The 17,837-nt window shown below is 33.6% G+C and overlaps 1 long non-coding RNA gene across 1 annotated transcript; it reads left to right on the top strand.

Annotated features, from left to right (window-relative positions):
* The first annotated feature begins 1,240 nt into the window (after window positions 1–1,240).
* On the top strand, window positions 1,241–16,662 carry LOC139362519 (uncharacterized). The gene is made up of 3 exons (XR_011621628.1): window positions 1,241–1,272; window positions 2,410–2,478; window positions 16,494–16,662. It is a non-coding gene; the product is annotated as an uncharacterized lncRNA (long non-coding RNA).
* Window positions 16,663–17,837: the final 1,175 nt, after the last annotated feature.

Here is a 17,837-nt window from a genome sequence, read left to right as displayed (position 1 = left end):
AATTTCTTGCATATATATATATATATATATATATATATATACATACACATACACACACCCCTACACACACACACACACACACACTCCTACAAACACACCTTTCAGGAATGCCATCCCTTATATAAAGATGCATATAAATGTGGGTATGCATACACATACACACATATATCTACACACACACAGACACACACCTTTCAGGATTGCCATGACTTACATGAAGATAGAGTCCTAACATTTTAAAACTATTAGGAATTGTGCTCATTGAGAGAAATCCAATACTTACAATGCTAAATATTCAAGCCATTGAGGAAATAGTTGGAAAAATTGGAAAAGAGATTTGTTTCTTTCTGTTCCTTTTCAAGGGCAGAATGAAAACAGAGGTGCGAAGTTTACAACTGTGTTTCTTGGTTCCATATCGAAAGGTCTTGGAATCACAAGTTGATGTAATTTTATAGTGCATATCATTCCCATCACTTTGGGTACTTTGGGAGGTGTTTCCTCCTGTCTAGGTCTGTTAACATGTTTACGCAGCCTGCCATCTGAGAAGGAATTTTCCCTGGCGGCCATGACCTAATTTCAAGGTTCTGGCAGCTGAATGCAGGCAAATGACAGCCAAGCTTTTCCTACTTAGCATATTAATCGCCTCCATTTTTAGCGTGCAGCCATGATAAGAGGAAGCCAGTGACGGATTCACCAGCTTTTCTGAAAATCAGGCTGATAGAACACCCTATGCACCTCTGTAAACCTCAGACTTTCCACACATACATTTTTTGCGGGCATCTCTGTTTCCAGTTTCTGGCTCTCGTTCAGACTTGAACATATGCTATATATAGTGGCAAGTGGTTGGATTCTAGAAGCTGTCAAACTTTACTAGCTCAGATAAAAATCGGCCTGTTGCTTTTTTGTTGATTACCTTTACTTCCCCTTTAATTCTCGTTTATACTTGTTCCTGTAATCTAAGGAAGAAGATTTCATTTTTCTCTAGAAGGAGATGCTTATGCAGAGCCAAATGAATCATTGTGCTGTTCTATTTTCTGATGATATGCATAAGAAGAGAAAATCTTACTGATTTAGCATTCAGTAAGAGTAAAATGATAAAATATTTAAATAAATACTTCAGTGTTTGAAAATATTATAGAATCTATTGTTTGGGAAAATCTTTGGGCTTATCTGAAATAACTTTCTATTTTATTTCTTTATAAACTTGACAAATGTTTACTTTTTTTTGCATTACAGTTCATAAGAAATGAAACAGACTGTTGTTTTCACAAGGTAATATTGTTCCTCATCTCACTCAGTTTACTTTTAGTTATCTTTCTTTCTTTGGATGGCATGAATTTTGGCCAAAATACTTTTTTTTTTTCCAAGTGGTTGTAGGCTGCTAACACTATCAAAAAGGAAATTTAATAATAAATATATTGGTATTTTTAATTATCACATTGGAATTTTCATTTTTCTTTGAGATTTTAGCTAAAAGTCAGTGATAAATATGATGAAAAAACAAAGGGTGGTTCTGAAAAATCATGTGATTTTATTTTCCTGTATGTCTTGGGTTCTTTTTTGACTGTGCGATAGTTTTTCTTAGAGGCATTTACAGAGGGACATAAGGACCCTCACCAAATAGGGCTAATTTGAAGAAGGACACAGCTGACTTAGTAGGAAGAAGGTAGAAGAATTGTCTCCTGGTAGTCAAGACTCTGAAAATAAGACTTAGGATAAAAGATTGGATACACGCAAGAATAGAGTTCTTAATGATCACTAGCTGAAGTTTGTGATTTTTCGTTCTTCTCTGCCCTAAGACAGCCATATTTTACCATTTGAAACATAAATAAAAATGACTTCCAGGCTTATTTGATTACAGACTGAATTACTCTATCATAGGATGACAAGAAATGACAGATAGGTTTCCCATAATGAAAAGTCTGTGAGACTCCATATTTCCTGTAAAAGATGATATGAGGAAACCAGGCAGATTTTTCTTTCATTCATACTCTTTCATATGTGCGCAATAGTACTGTCAATCTCTATGATATCATTAGGTTACCTGGAAGGTCTTACATTTGGCAGGAGAATGTAAGTTTTAGGGTAATTTTTCTGAGTAGCAACCCAAGGCCAATGTATTAAATTTTGAAAGATCAATTACATTACAGAAAAGGGTTGTATAACATAAATGTGTTCTGCCCACTTGTCAACATGGGTCTTAGACATTAATATCATAATAAGTGCAATGACAGAATTTCATTTTCAGTCTCTAGACTTCCTAACAGTAGCAGTGTCAAGGCATCAAACCTGTGAGTTTTGCTTCTTTAATAGTTTCTATGAAACTTGACACCCTTTCTGTACATTGCAAATACTCTAAAACCACCTTGGCTTTATACATTAGCTAAATTGCCTGGGAACTTTTTCTAGATACAACTAATTCCTGAAGGTAGAGAAGACAGTGTGAGGATCGCAAGACCACGGATGCAGTTCTTCGAGGTAAAAGACTGTTTTACTCACATTTGTGATGTCCTGTTTGTCACGTAAAAGAAAGTCAATAGATGCTTCACTGAATGAATGTATAAAGCTGTGAGCTAAGAAATTTCTCTGGAGAAAAAGATGAAAAGTCTGAATTCTTCTTGTGCACCTCAAGTGATAGTCACTGTTAAGTAAACCTGAGTGGCATGAAAGTGTAGGGTCAAGGATGATAAAAGGGACATTTTAATATTATATTTAAATAGGAGGCACCATTGCATAATATTTTCAGTTTAAAATCAAAAAAGAAAATGACTTTTCTGCCAAAGACAAAAGTGTAAATCTGTTTCCTTCTCCACCGTATGCCACAAATAATAATAATAAAAAAAAAATCACAGATGTCAAAGAGAACACAGGCTGGAGGAAGCCAACCAGCTACAAAGACCAGTAAATAGTCGAAACCCATTCCTAGCTCAACAGTAAAGCAAAATCCAATATTTAATAAGCATAGCAGAGAGGAGGAGACTTGTAAGATATGCACTTAAACTTTATTTGCATGCACATATGTCTTCAGACCTTCAGATTTGGTCTCACTCCTGAATCCAAAGTTCTGTTCTCAACATATTTTTTTATATTGTTCTAATTTTTCGTCTAGAACTTATTTCAAGCATCATGCATTCTTCCCTGATTTTTTTTTTTTTTTTTGGAGCAATCTTCTCAAGTCCTCCCGACAGCATATTTACATATGCCTCTGTCTCCATTTGCTTTCACTCCAGTTAGAATTGAGAGTCCAAAAGGATTATATCTTGTTTGTAATAGGCGCTATAGCTTCTAGCACACCATTTGACACATAAAGGTAATAAACAAATATTTATTAAGTAGATGTTAATTAAAGCAAAATCCAAAACTTGGTAACAAAAACACATTATCAAATAAATGAACATCTCCCAGCAGGCAAAGAGGACATAACAATCATTGAAAACGTGACAAGTCTAGGAAAAGAAACTAGAAGAGAAGAAAAATTAAAATCTTCTGTATTCCCATATTTGATTTTTCCAATTTGTACAGCTGATAAACTATCCAGTCTAAAGGCAGTGTCATTGTTAGTACATTAAAATATTGTAATCCCAGCACTTTGGGAGGCCGAGGCGGGTGGATCACCTGAGGTCAGGAGTTCAAGACCAGCCTGACCAACATCGCAAAACCCCGTCTCTACTAAAAATACAAAAATTAGCTGGGTGTGGTGGTGGGTGCCTGTAATCCCAGCTGCTTGGGAGGCGGAGGCAGGAGAATCGCTTGAACTCAGGAGGCAGAGATTCCAGTGAGCTGAGGCAGTGCCATTGCGCTCCGGCCTGGGCAACAAGAGCAAAACTCCACCTCAAACAAACAAACAAGCAAACGAAAAAATAAAATAAGGCTAACTGAGGACTTTATCTATCTTATTTAACATATAAAATATATTAATGTGAAGTTGTACATAATAACTTGTGATTTTTAAAAACTGAAGCATCTGTATCAGGTTACTTTGTTCTACTTCTCTTTTCTTTATTAGTTTCACCAGTAGTGTATCACTGTTATGAGTCTTTTCAAATAATCAAATTTTTACTTTGATTATTTCTATTGCATGTCTATTAATAATTCATTAACTTTACTTCTTATTTCCTTCCATTTTCTTTGAACTAAATTTGTTGCTATACTTTCAATTTTTGAGACAAATACATAGAACATTCCATTTAAGCTTTTCTTCTTTACTAATATACATATTTAAGTCTAGAAAAATTCCTCTGAGCACAGACTTAGCTGCATCCACAGGTTTTGATTCAGTTTTAAAATTTCCCTTTTTTATCCATATGTATTTAGATATACATTTTAAATTATAAACCATTGGCTACTTTCTAGCTACTTATACTGAGTTTGAGCTTAATTCTAACATAGCCAGAGAACACAACCTTTTTAGTTAACTCTTGGAAATCTATTGACACTTACTTTTTTCTTTCCAATTTTCTTATGTGATTTCTTGAAAAGATTGTGTAATGTAGTCTTTGAGTATTTAAAGGTTTAATATAGGTTAGGTCAAAACTGATTTATATTCTTATCTTTTTTTTGTCTGCTTATTCTATCAGTTACTGATAAAAAGCATGTTATCATTTTCCTTTATGATTATGGTTTTGTCTATTATTTTTTCTTAATGCTTTCAAATTTTAATATAATTAGAACTATATGATAATTTTCTGGCTGACTGATGACTTCATCATTATGAAACATTTTTATTTGTTTTTCATAATGATTTTTGCTTTGGATTCTTCTTTGATGCAAGTATATCTAGGCCAGCATTTTTTGTTGTTTGTTTGTGGTTAGTATTTGCACAGTATATCATTTTTGATCTTTCTATATCCTTATATTAAAGGTGTATACCTCATAAACAAAGCTGAGGGCTTTTTTGGTGTTTGTCTTTGTAATGGGCTGAATTGCCTCTTACAAAAATTCATGTTGAAGCTTTAACCCCCAGTACCTCAAAAGGTGATTGTATTTGGAGATAGGGTCTTTAAAAAGGTAATTAAATCAAAATGAGGTTATTAGGCTGGGCTGTAATCCAATATGACTTGTGCGCCTATAATAAAATAGTAATAAAATAGAAAATTTGGGCACAGACAAAGGGAAGACCATGTGAAGACATAGAAGGTAACTGTCTATCAGCTGTGGACAGAGGCCTTAGAGGAAGTCTAAGTCTAAGCCTCGCTTCATAGCTTGTGTCTTGATCTTGGAGTTCTAACTGCCAGAACTTTGAGAAATAAATTTGTGTTGTATAAACCACCTAGTCTGTGGTGCTTTGTCATGGCAGCCTTAGCAGACTAATAAAGTCTTCTAATTGGATTATTTGTTTTTCATTCAGAATGTGTAGACTAGGATAATTACTAATGTATTTGGTATGAATTTGCTATCTTATTTGTTTTCTATATTTCATAGACTTTTTCTAGGTTTCTTTGAGTTAATATTTATTTTACTTTTCTCCTCTATTAGGTTATTAATTACATATCACTTTACTGTTTGTTTACTGACCACCCAAAACAGCACTTCTTCTTGACTTAAAGTCTAACATACTAATAGTTTTATAACCTACCAACAACGCTAGGACCTTAGAATCTCTCTCACCTTTTATGATGTTACTGCCATACATTTTATTTCTCAATTTATTTAAACCCCTCTATTACTGTTGTTTTATAAGGTCAATATTCTTTTAGATTTGCTCACATATTTACACTCTCCTTTATTCTTTATTTTTTTTTTCTGCTCCACTGTTATTTTTGGAAGCATTTTCATTTTGTGTGTGAGATTCTATTGCCTGAACTGCTGTAATAGTTTTCTAACTGAGCTGTCTGCTTGTACCCTTTGCCCCATACTCTCCATAGCTTATTTTCAGCATAGGAGTCAGGATGATTTCCATAAAACCTAAAATCATGTCACTCCTCTGCATATTGCACTCAGAGTAAAAATTTAAGTTCTTTTTGACCTACAAGGCCCTTCATGTTTTAGAATCCTTCTGTGTCCCTGACCTTGTATGCCTTTCTCCTTTATATGCATTGGGCACAGTCTGTTTTCTATCTAACAGTCATGCTCCCACTTCAAGGCTGTTGCACTGCCTGGAATGCTTTCCCTTAGTGAATCTGAAAATCTCTTCCCTTCATCTTCTTCTTGTTCTGCTTATAACTATTTTAGTGAAATGCATTGACTAAATGTATTACCAACTCTTTAGTAAAAAACAATTAAAAGCTGATATCAGAATATTCAGATCACTATACATTAGTGTTTTTTATGTTATGAACTGTTTTCAAAACTCCCATGCTGTAGGTCCATTTATTTTCAATAAATCATTTATTCCTTTTCATCAAATTCCAAGGTAAAGAACTCATAATTGTTATAAATTTGCCACATTTAGATACTTTCCTGAATACTATATGAATTTTCGTGCTCAGTGGGCACAAAACAGGAAAGTAGTATTTCTTACTTAGTAAATACACATAAAGTTTATTTTTGCCAGGGTAAATTAGATGTTAGATTTATAACCCTGGCACCAATTGTCTATAATTAAGGTAAGGAACATTAATTGAGCAACTTCTATGAACCAGGCATTTCTTCAAGTATTTTTATTTAAGTAATCTATTTAATTATGTTAACAACCCTTTGATATGTTTATTCCTCTTTAAGAAATACTATTTCTGCTTTATAGATGAGAAATTCTGACTTAATAATTAACTATCTGTGCCTTCTGGCATGTCTACTTCTTATTTTTCTGTTCTGTACATGAAAGTTGGTTGTTAACCTCTCAGATTCTGAGTTTAGAGGATAGAAAATCAACTATTTGCCATAAAAGTAACTTTGGGCCAGTCAATTTATCTCCTCAGGCCAGGGTTTCCTCTTCTGCAAACAGTAAGGACTGTAATAACTGTAATTTTTATACAGCAATCTTTCTGATTCCACTGAACCAGATCAGAGTAGAGGCAAAAGCATTCAGACTTTGCCTCTAATTTTCATTGAAACTTACTTTTTTCTTTGCTAACTTTGTCTGGCTGCTATGAGCCTTCCAATTTCCCCTAAAGGCCAGAGAAAAAATTGGTGGAGAATGGGCAACAAATGATTGTATTTGGAGTTTCCATACACAGGAAATTCATTGTTTGATTAAGAAGTAATTATTCTATATCATATCAGACTGCCAGAACTTGAATAATTATAGCAAACAAATTCCAGCACTTTTAACCATTTAAAAATAGCTTTTTGCCCACCATAATGTTTTATTTTAGCCTTTAAGCAATTCTATGAGGTAGAAATCATCATTATTGTCATATTGTAGATGAGCAAACAGGTTCAGTAAAATATCTGTGCAAGACTTCACTGTTGCAAAACTCCAAATATATCATTTTTCTTTTCCACTTGGCTACTAATAAAAATAATGAAAGACTGCTATTTATTTGTCTGATTGTAATTGACATGGAAAGTAAGACAATAAGTAAGGTAGTGTAGCAATTTTCTTTAGAGAATATAGAGATTTGATTGAGCTTTCCTAATCTTAACAACAAAGCCTTCCCTTTATTTGATATGTATTTTAGGCCAGGGAAAGAAATAACTGATTCGTTTTTGCTTCAGAAGTAGCATGAATTAAAAGATGGAAGTATTCTTTCTTGATAACTTATCAGTAAATGAAGGCTGAAACTTGTCCAATGGGTTTGGAAATAAGCAGGAAATTGATGACATTTTTTTTGCATAATAATTTGGTAGATAATGAAGGAAGATCCTCAAACTTCAGTGAAGTGAATAGGAAGTGAAGAAATAGAGTTTTCTTTCAAGAAAAAAAGATAAAAAGATATTTCATGGTTATGGATTGGAAGAATTAATGTTGTCAAAACAATCTCTATCAAAATACCAATTACATTCTTCACAAAAATGAAAAAAATCCTAAAATTTGTATGAAACAGCAAATGATTCTAGACAGCCAACACAGTCCTGAACAACAACAAAAAAGCTGGAGGCTTCACCCTATCTGACTTCAAAATACACTACAAAGGTGTAGTAACCAAAACAGCATGGTACTGGCATGAAAACAGGCACATAGAACAATGGAACAGAATACAGACCCAGAAATTAATCCGTGGATTTATAGCCCACTTATTTTTTATAAAGGCACTAGAACGAATCCTTCAATAAGTGGTGGGAAAACTGGATATTTATATATGTAGAAGAATGAAACTATAACCTATTTTTCACCATATATGAAAACCAAACCAAAATGGATTAAAACCTTAAATGTAAAACCTGAAACTGTGAAACTACTAGAGAAAACATTAGGAAAGTACTTCAGGACATTGGCCTGGGCAAAAATTTTTTGTGCAAGACCTCAAAAGCAATGGCGACAAAAAAGCAAAAATAGACAAATGAGATTATATCAAGTTAAAAGCTTCTGCACAGCAAAGAAAACAATAAAGTGAAGAGACAACTTATAGAATAGAAAAAATATTTGCAAACTATTCATACAAGAGATTAATATGGGCAAATAATCTGAATAGATATTTCTCACAAGAAGACATATAAACGGCCAAGGTTATATGAAAAAATGCTCAACATCACTAATCGCAGAAATGCAAATTAAAACCACAATGAGATATCTCATCCTAATTAAAATGGCTGTTATTTAAAATGCAGAAAATAACAAATGCTGTCAAGGATGTGGAGAAAGGGAATCCCTTGTACACTGTTGGCGGGTATGTAAATAAGTACATGATATGGTTTGGCTGTATCCCCACCCAAACCTCATCTGGAATTGTAGTTTCCATAATCCCCAAGTGTCATGGAAGAGACCCAGTGGAAGGTAATTTAATCATGGGGGCAGTTACCCTTATGCTGTTCTTGTGATAGTGAGTGAATTCTCATGGGAGCTGATGGTTTTATAAGGGGCTTCTCCCCTCCCGCTTTGCTCTGCACTTCTCCTTGCTACTGCCATGTGAAGAACGACATGTTTGCTTCCCTTTCTGCCATGACTGTAAGTTTCCTGAGACTTCCCTGGCCCTGCAGAACTGTGAGTCAATTAAACATATTTTCTTTATAAATTACCCAGTCTCAGGTATTTCTTCATAACAGCGTGAGAACGAACTAATACGGTGTGCCACTGTGGAAGACAGTATGGAGATTCCTGAGAAAACTAAAAATAGAATTGCCATATGATTCAGCAATTCCACTATTAGATATATATACACAATATAAAAAATAAATATACTGAAGAGATATCAGCACTATGTTTATTGCAGCACTATTCACAAAAGCTAAGATATGGAGTCAACCTGTGTCCATCAAGGGATGAATAAATAAAGAAAATGTATTTATACACAATGAAATATTATTTTGTCATATAAAAGAATGGCACCCTATCATTGTCAGCAACAAGAATGGAATGAGAGGACCTTATGTTAAGTGAAGTTAACCAGGCACAAAAAAACAAACATTGCATGTTCTCACTCATTTTAGGGATCTAATAAATTGATCTCATGAAGGTAGTGAGTTGAATGATAGTTGCCAGAGGCTGGGAAGAGTTCTGAGGAGGAGGAAATGAAGAGGAGTTGGTTATTGGCTATAAAAATACAGTTTGATAGAAGGAATAAGTTCTAGTGTCTGATAGCATAGCATGGGGACTATGATTAACACTAATTTATTGTATATTTCAAAATAGCTAGAGGAGATTTGGAATGTTTCTATACAAGGAAATGATACAATTGTGAGGTGCTGATGGATATCCTAATTACCCTCATTTGATTATTATGCATTGTATGCATGTGTATGTGTAATAATCAAATATACCATATGCCTCATAAATATGTTCAACTATTACGTATTAATAAAAAAGAGAAGAAGTGTATCAGAGAAAAAAATAAACAGAAATCAATGTCCAGATGGGGATTTTTTTTTTACAGTTTTTGAAAAAATTTTATTTCAATAGCTTTTTGGGTACACTTCTTCTTTTTTTTTTTTTTTTTGGTTACATGGATCAATTATATAGTGGTGAATTGTGCTGCTGTAATTATGAGATTTTTGGTGCACCCTTCACTCATGTAGTATACATTATACCTAATGTGTAAGTTTTTTTAAAAAATTTCTAGCTCCCCTCCCCCTTATGAGTCTCTAACGTCCATTGTGTGATGCTGTGTACCTTTGCTTATTCATAGCTTAACTTCCACTTATAAATGAGAACATGGGGTATTTGGTTTTCCACTTCTGTGTTACTTTACTTAGAATAATGGCCTCCAGTGCCATCCAAGTGGCTCCAGAAGACATTATTTTGTTCCTTTTCAATGGCTAAGTAGTATTCTATGGTGTATATAAACACATTTTCCTTATACATTCATTAGTTGATGGGCACTTAGGTTGGTTGCACATCTTTGCAATTGTCAACTGTGTTGCTATGAATATACGTGTGCAAATGTCTTTTTCATATAATGACATCTTAGCCTTTGGGTAGATACCCAATAGTTAGACTGCTGGATCAAATGGTAGATCTACTTTTAGCTGTTTAAGGAATCTCCATACTGTTTTCCATAGAGGGGATTTAATCACGGAAGTGTATTGTAGTTTTATTACTTGTTTTCTTATTTGTTAGAAGAGAGGTTAAATATCTCTGTAGTCAGAGGGCAGGAGCAAACAAGTAGTAAAGTGTTGTAAGTGAGAACCAGAGCAGAGTGTTGAAGACAGGAAACATGCAATCAGGACATAGAAAGGGAGATGAGGTATGAATAGAGGAAAATGGAGTGAAAGAGGAACCATAAGATATGCAGGATGGAAACAATTTGAAGTTAAGGGTGTTTTCTCTCTGGCTCCTGTTTTCTCAGTGAAATAATTTGCAAGGACATTTACTAATGTTGATAACGGCAGCCTCAGAGTTTTGGAATATTTTAGCAAGACAGGAGATGATATAATAGAAATAAGATAAAATGAAACACAGGTGTTGAGAAACCAAAGGAAGTTGGAAAACACGCATTGGTATTTGCACCAATCTGAAGGTTGTGTGACCTTTTACCTGCAGCACTTAAACAGATCAGGGTAGGGAAACGCGGAGTTCTTTGCGGTATATGGAGCAAATGGGTAAGGGAGATAGGGAATATTCTTACTTTACATGATCAGTTATGGAGTCTAAACAGGGTAGGGAGGAAAGTAAGACAAGAGGTATACCAAGGGAAGGACCAAGGGATTTGAGATTTGTGTGTGGTCAAAAATCAAAGTAGCTTGAGTGAAGTGCTGAAACACTGAAACCAGATGAGCTTGTGGTTAGAGTTCAGGATTTTTGTTTGTTTGTTTGTTTTTGTTTTCTGAGTCGGAGTTTCACTCTTGTTGCCCAGGCTGGAGTGCAATGGCATGATCTCAGCTCACTGCAACCTCTACCTCCTGGGTTCAAACTCTTCTCCTGCCTCAGCCTCCCGAGTAGCTGGAATTACAGGCATGCACCACCGCTCTCGGCTAATAGAGACGGGATTCCTCCATGTTGGTCAGGTTGGTCTTGAATTCCCGACCTCAGGTGATCTGCCCACCTGGCCCTTCCAAAGTACTGGGATTACAGATAAGAGCCACCGTAGCTTTCACATACAAGAAGATAAAAGTATTGGTGTGTATTTTAGTTCATTCAGGCTGCTATAACTAAATATGATAAACTGGGTGCCTTATAAACAAGAGAAATTTATTTCTCACAGTTCTAGAGGCTAAGTCAGAGATCAAGGGACCAGCAGAGAGTGTCAGCTGACGGCCAAATTTCTGGTTCATAGGTAGAAACTTTCCACTCTCTACTCACATAGTGGGAGGAGCTAGGGATTTTTCTGGTGCCTCTTCTATATGGGCACTAATCCCATCCATGAGACTTCCACCCTGTTGAGTTAATCTCCTCCCAAAGTCTCCACCTCCTAATACTATCACCTTGGAGGTTAGGATTTCAGCATATGAATTTTGGGAGGACAGAAGTATTTAGTTCATTGCACTGTTACTACACAAGAAAAAAATATATTGACTTTTCTCTAACATTATTTTAAAACCTGTTTTAAAGAAGAAATAGGCTAAAATTGTATTTAGAGATGAAGCACTGATAGATGCCTGTAAGTTTATAGTGCATTTATCTAAACAGCAGTAAGTTCCTAAGCTATCAGAAATTTGGTAATAAGGTTGATATGCTGATTATTTGTGATCAGCATTACCAAGTGATAATGCTGATTATTTGGAAGCCAAAGATTCTTGAGGAATTCTTAGGGAATTCCTAAGCTTAGGGAAATTATTAAAACAGAAAATCAGCTGAGATTTTGTCTTATTAATTTAGAAAGCACTTTCTAAGCAGTCTTTCTAAAAATCTCTGGAGTTATCTCACAGGAATATGTGTGTTGCAACTATGTATTTGTAACATGCATAACAAAGAAGGAAAAAGAGAAGGAAATGTAGTTTTTGAAATTGCTAATTCAAGTTGAGCATAAAAATATGCAGTGACCTGGCACCATTCTGTCAATTTTCCTCTCACTTCCTTTGTTGGTAGAGATGTGTACACCCTAAATGGATGGATGAAAGCTATTAGTAATCTGTCTAAAAAAGAAATTGATTTCTTTTAATTTTAAAAATGCATCTTACCCAGGAGCTCTTTGGTGCTTTACAGAGATGGAAAGACTCAATAATTTATTTATAGTGAGTTCATAGCTAGGCAAGGTCAATCAAAAAATTTCTTGCACAGTACAGGGATGATTTACTAAGAGAAAACTAAGAGAATGCTGGAAGTAGTTATCACATGCAAATCCTCTCGTTTGTTTAATATAAATATATCTCTAACTTATCTGTGGCTGATTATCCATGTATTTAAGTCACTTTAACAAAAATGTCAAACATAAAAAATGTAAAGTGTTATTGCAGATACTTATTGTTATAAATTATAAAGGCAATAGGCTATACAACTAAGATCAAATACATATTATCAAATGGTGTCAAAATTTGGTGAGCCCTGGCATTTTAATTGATTTATTAAGAATGTTTTTTACTCTTAGTAGTGCAATTTCTTAAAGATAGATCCATTCTTTGCATTTTAATTTTTGAACTTGAAGCCCATGTTCACAGCACATTGCCTGGGCTTCCTGCCTGTATGCTTGCCTTCTTTTTCTCATTATTCTTCTGTTTTACTCATTTCTTTCTGAATAATTTAGTCTAAAAGCCAACTGATGAGGCCAAAGAAGGTAGATTTCCAGGTACGGTGGGTGGCTCTCCTGTCACAGTTTAGAGCTCGAACAAGGAAAGTGCCAGGGGTTGAAGCCCAAGTGAGGAAAGTGGTCATCTTGGATTGTAGCCTAGTGAGGTCAAAAGATTGGTTACATAAGTGATGTTGATAAAATTGGTACATGTGTTTAGAACAGTGGGAGTTAGGTTTTTCACTGACAGAGAAAAAGTTATAAATATAGAAAGATGAAAAATACAATAAGCTTGCTGTGCTTTATCGGAATTGGAAGCATCAGAGGGAACATATAATTTTAATATGTACAGAAAAATGAAGAAAATCATAGAGGGGTGTGTGTGTGTGTGTGTGTGTGTGTGTGTGTGTGTTTTCTAGCGTGGCTCACTAAAAGGGCCTGGTAGCATTGACATTTCAATCACAATGAACAGACATAGCACCAGATCTTGGCTTCTAAAGATTGTTCTCCACTAAGAGAAATCAGAACTTCTTGGAGAAATGGCTAGCTTCAGGGTAGTGGTGCGGAAAATACAAAATGCCCAGAATGTGTTGTGTTGGGAAGTGACACAGTGAACTAGGAATGATGGAGATATGTTAAAAGAACACAAAACCAGCTTGAAGGGATCACCACTGGCCACACTGGGGAAAATTTGAGCATTAAAATAAATAGCTGTAAATTTTTATAATCCATCAACTAGCACAGGAATCCATGAGTCTGTAGTGATGTAAATAATTCAATAGTTGCGAAGAAACAGCTCTTTTTTATCGTATGATGCCAACTAATAGATATAGAAGAAATTGTAAAAATGAAAATTTGCTGTTTTAATGTTAATCACTTTATTTTGATGGATGCCCTGGGCTTAGATAGATGCATGTCCTCACTCAGAGGAAAACTGCACAAAGGTAGCCAGAGTTGATTGGACATGATGTTGGCAAATTACTCTGAAAGACGCAGGAAGAAAAAATTCATACTCTTCTTGCAAACTACTATCATTGTAAATTTGGAATTATTTCAAACCAAAAACTTTAAAAAAAACTATGATGATCACATTTTCTGTGGACACAATATGGTTATTTCTGTGTATAAAAATTATGTTGGACAAGTGGAAAAGATTATTGCTTTTGCTTATTTTTTTCCAGGTATAAAGCATCATCAGTAGATGTGGTTGTGCTTCATCTCTAAAATGTTATTGGAGGGATAAGGTCTGTAATTTTTAGGAAGGATGAATTCAGTCAACCATAGGAAAGACTCGTGTGATTCTAGTGTGTGAGTAACATTTACAGACATGTCTGACCCCATGAAAGAAACCAAGATCCCCAGGCACTCAGATGTAGCTCTTCCTTGAACTTGTATCCTCAAATGAAGCATGGGGGAAAAAGTGGCACCATAAAAGAACTGTTCCTCAAGAAAGGGAAGCACAGAATCACTAGAGGTATCTGGGTGACAGAGCTAGTGTCCATGGGGAAGCAGTATGGGCAATGGAGTGAGCCTGGCAAATTTACAGCGCGATACTGTAAATATTGAAACCGTAACGCATAAGGGTTCTCATTCCTGGGTCTACCAGACAGTATTATTCAAACCCTGGCCTAAGTGTGGGTCATTGATAAATCTGTGACATTCCTTGATTATGGAATATTTTACAATTTTTCTGTCTTTTATATGTTTCATTTAAAATTTAAAACTTTTTAAATGGTGGTTTCCTCAAACTCCGATAATAATTTGTATTTTTGACATTTTGCCTGACTTTTACCTGAACCTAAACCTGTTAATATTTGCATAACAATGTAGGATGGCTTTAATCACTTTAATTAAATAATTATAATATTTTTAATAGAGAGGAAATGAATACATAAAATAGTCTTTTATTAAACTGAGTTTCTGCTTCCCTGCATATATTTTTCCTGTATCATTATGTGTTTTTCAAACGTAATTTTTTATAACAGCATAGAGTTCCATTTTTGGACATATCATAATTGAACTATACTTCATTACAGGATATTTAGGTCATTTTCATTTTTTAAAATGTTCTTATAGATAGTATTGTGAACTTCATTTAAATAAATAATTGAATTCATCTTGTGTACAGAATTTCTGGCTCAAAAATACACACTCTTTAAGGGTCTTGGTATACATTCAAAAACTATTTTCCTGAAGGATTGTATCTATTTATAACTTCAGCTTTTATTTTTATATATCGTATTCAAAATATCTTTGTGAATTTGATGTGCAAAAATAGTGTTTGTTGTAATTTGCAAATGTTTGATTCCCAGCTGGTTGAATTTCTGTTTCCCACATCTTCATGGAGTATTTATATTTATTCTGTTGGTTTCCCTGGCCATTTTTATGTAACTAGCTATATTCAACTAAGAGTTAATTTGACTTTTATGGTTTCATTTAGAAATGAAATTCATTGGAGGTTTATTTTATGGTCAGGGAGAAGGTGATATATAGTATACTTTTTTTCTTCAAAATAGTCAAGTTCCAATATTGTTGTTGAGCCATTTCTCCTTTCCCCCATAGCTGGCTGTGCTTTGTCAACACATGCTGAGATCTGTTCTGTCTACTGGGATCTGTGTTTTGGGTTTTCTTTTCTGGCTCACTGGCTTTTCCTTTGGTTCCTGGTGGTCCGTTAGCAGGTCACTCTTTTTCTTACCATTCACTGATAGGAATCTTTTTTTTTTTTACAATAACTTCTTTTTCTTCACTGTTCCCACCTATGAATTTTCCCAGTAGAAAGCTTTATAACTATGTTGTTTCATTTTTCAAAACGCATTGAGATTTTTATTAAACTTAAAATTCAATATGGAAACAATTAGCATACTTCTGGTATTCAGTCTTTCCGTTAAAAATCAAATTTAGTCTTTCATAATAATTTTTTGTGGTTTTCTTTATGTGATCTCAAGTATTTCTTGTTATTCTATTTTCTAGCTGCTTTATGAAGTTTGTTTCTAGTGTGCATGAAATTTTTCTTTTCATATTCTGAATATTTATGAATTCTCCATATTGAAGTTGTTGATTTTACAGCATCTGTATCCTATTTTTTACTATTCTTGCTGGTGGAAGGTACTTTTCTTTTGGTTGTTTTTATTTTTGGTAAGTTTTCGTACATATCATAGTAAGCATATAAATTAATGTATTTGTACTATATAAACATAACATATAATATAAAAATATAAGTGTACCATGAATATTAGGAGAAATTGTTTGATAGTGAGAGTAATATTGTGCTTTTCTCTAATACTTTTACCTTCTTTCTCACTCTCGGATTATTGCATTGGCAAGAATTTTCTGAACAATTTTGCATTCAAATAGGCCCAGTCTCAAGAAGATGTAAGCCAGATTTGAGCTAGGCACGCCAACGTTATTCTTCCCAGATTCACCAGAGAAACTCCTCATCCTTTCCTTAGGTGGAGAGAATGAAAATAAGAGAATCCAAAAATCATATTAACTGAATTCTCTTCAAATGAATGAAAATATCAAAAGTGGGTAACAAGCTTTTCCTCAAATATTATCAAATAGTATTATAGTAACTTTTGATATTATTATCTTTTCTAACCTATTCATGTTATAGTTGTAATATAAAATATTGAAGTGTTCTTCCTTTATTTCGATGATTTTTATTTGTGGTTTATAATTTTAAATCATATGTAAGTATGCTTATTAATATTTTATGTTATTTGTGTGTATGTAATTTTTGTATAGATTTGATATTTGAATTTATAACAACATACTGAAAAAAATATTTCTTTCTATTTTTTGTTCCATTTTTAGTTCCAATTAACTTTTTATATCAATAAATTATCTCTTAAAAATGTTAAAAACTTCTCTTATGTATCCAACTGTGCTTAGTTTTTTTTTTAGTGAATTTATTGATAACTTTTAACATGCTTATATTGTTCTCCATCTATTCAAATTTTAAAATCTTGAACCAGCAAATCAGAAATTTAATATTTTCAAAACGAATACTTTAAAACATGAAAATCCTTTATCTGGGTCCCATATTCTCTAAATCTTGTTCTATCCATTGTTTAATTCCTAATTTTGGTCCTTTTTTCTTTGTTAAATTTAATAAATTGCTACTTTATTTTTCAAGGACATTTCTTGTATATACTCATTATTAGTCATTATATGTTTTTAATTAGTTTCTATCTTCATCTCTACTTGATTTACTTATTGTTTTCCTAAGAGATTTTTATTGTTATTATTGTGCTTCTAGTGCTGAAAGCTTAACTCATTTATTAGATTTACATTGAAGAAAGTAAATGTTTGACCATGAATTTGACCTAAGTATATTTTGGCTATTTATTATACCTTTTGATATTTCATATTCTCACTGTTATTATTTACTACATACACTATAATTACAGTTCTAATGTGATTCATCCATTTTTATTTAGCATTTCTTTTCAACCTTTGAAATATTTGTCACCTTTTATGTTTTTCAAAATATCTTTAAATTATTTCTAGTTGCATTGCATTGCTTGAAAGAATGTGGCTGCTATAATGTCACCATTTTGGGATTCATCTGGAATTTTTATGCAAAGTAATATATGAATAATTTTTATAATATTTTGTTAATTCTTACAAAATCTTATTTTTTATTACTTACATGACTTAATATAGTATTACTACTCCTGCTTAATAATATACATCTTT

The sequence above is a fragment of the Macaca nemestrina genome, chromosome 4 (genome assembly GCF_043159975.1).
Source record: "Macaca nemestrina isolate mMacNem1 chromosome 4, mMacNem.hap1, whole genome shotgun sequence".
Taxonomy (NCBI): domain Eukaryota; kingdom Metazoa; phylum Chordata; class Mammalia; order Primates; family Cercopithecidae; genus Macaca; species Macaca nemestrina.
Note: the sequence above shows the minus strand (reverse complement) of the source record. Positions and strands in the feature narration are given on the sequence as shown.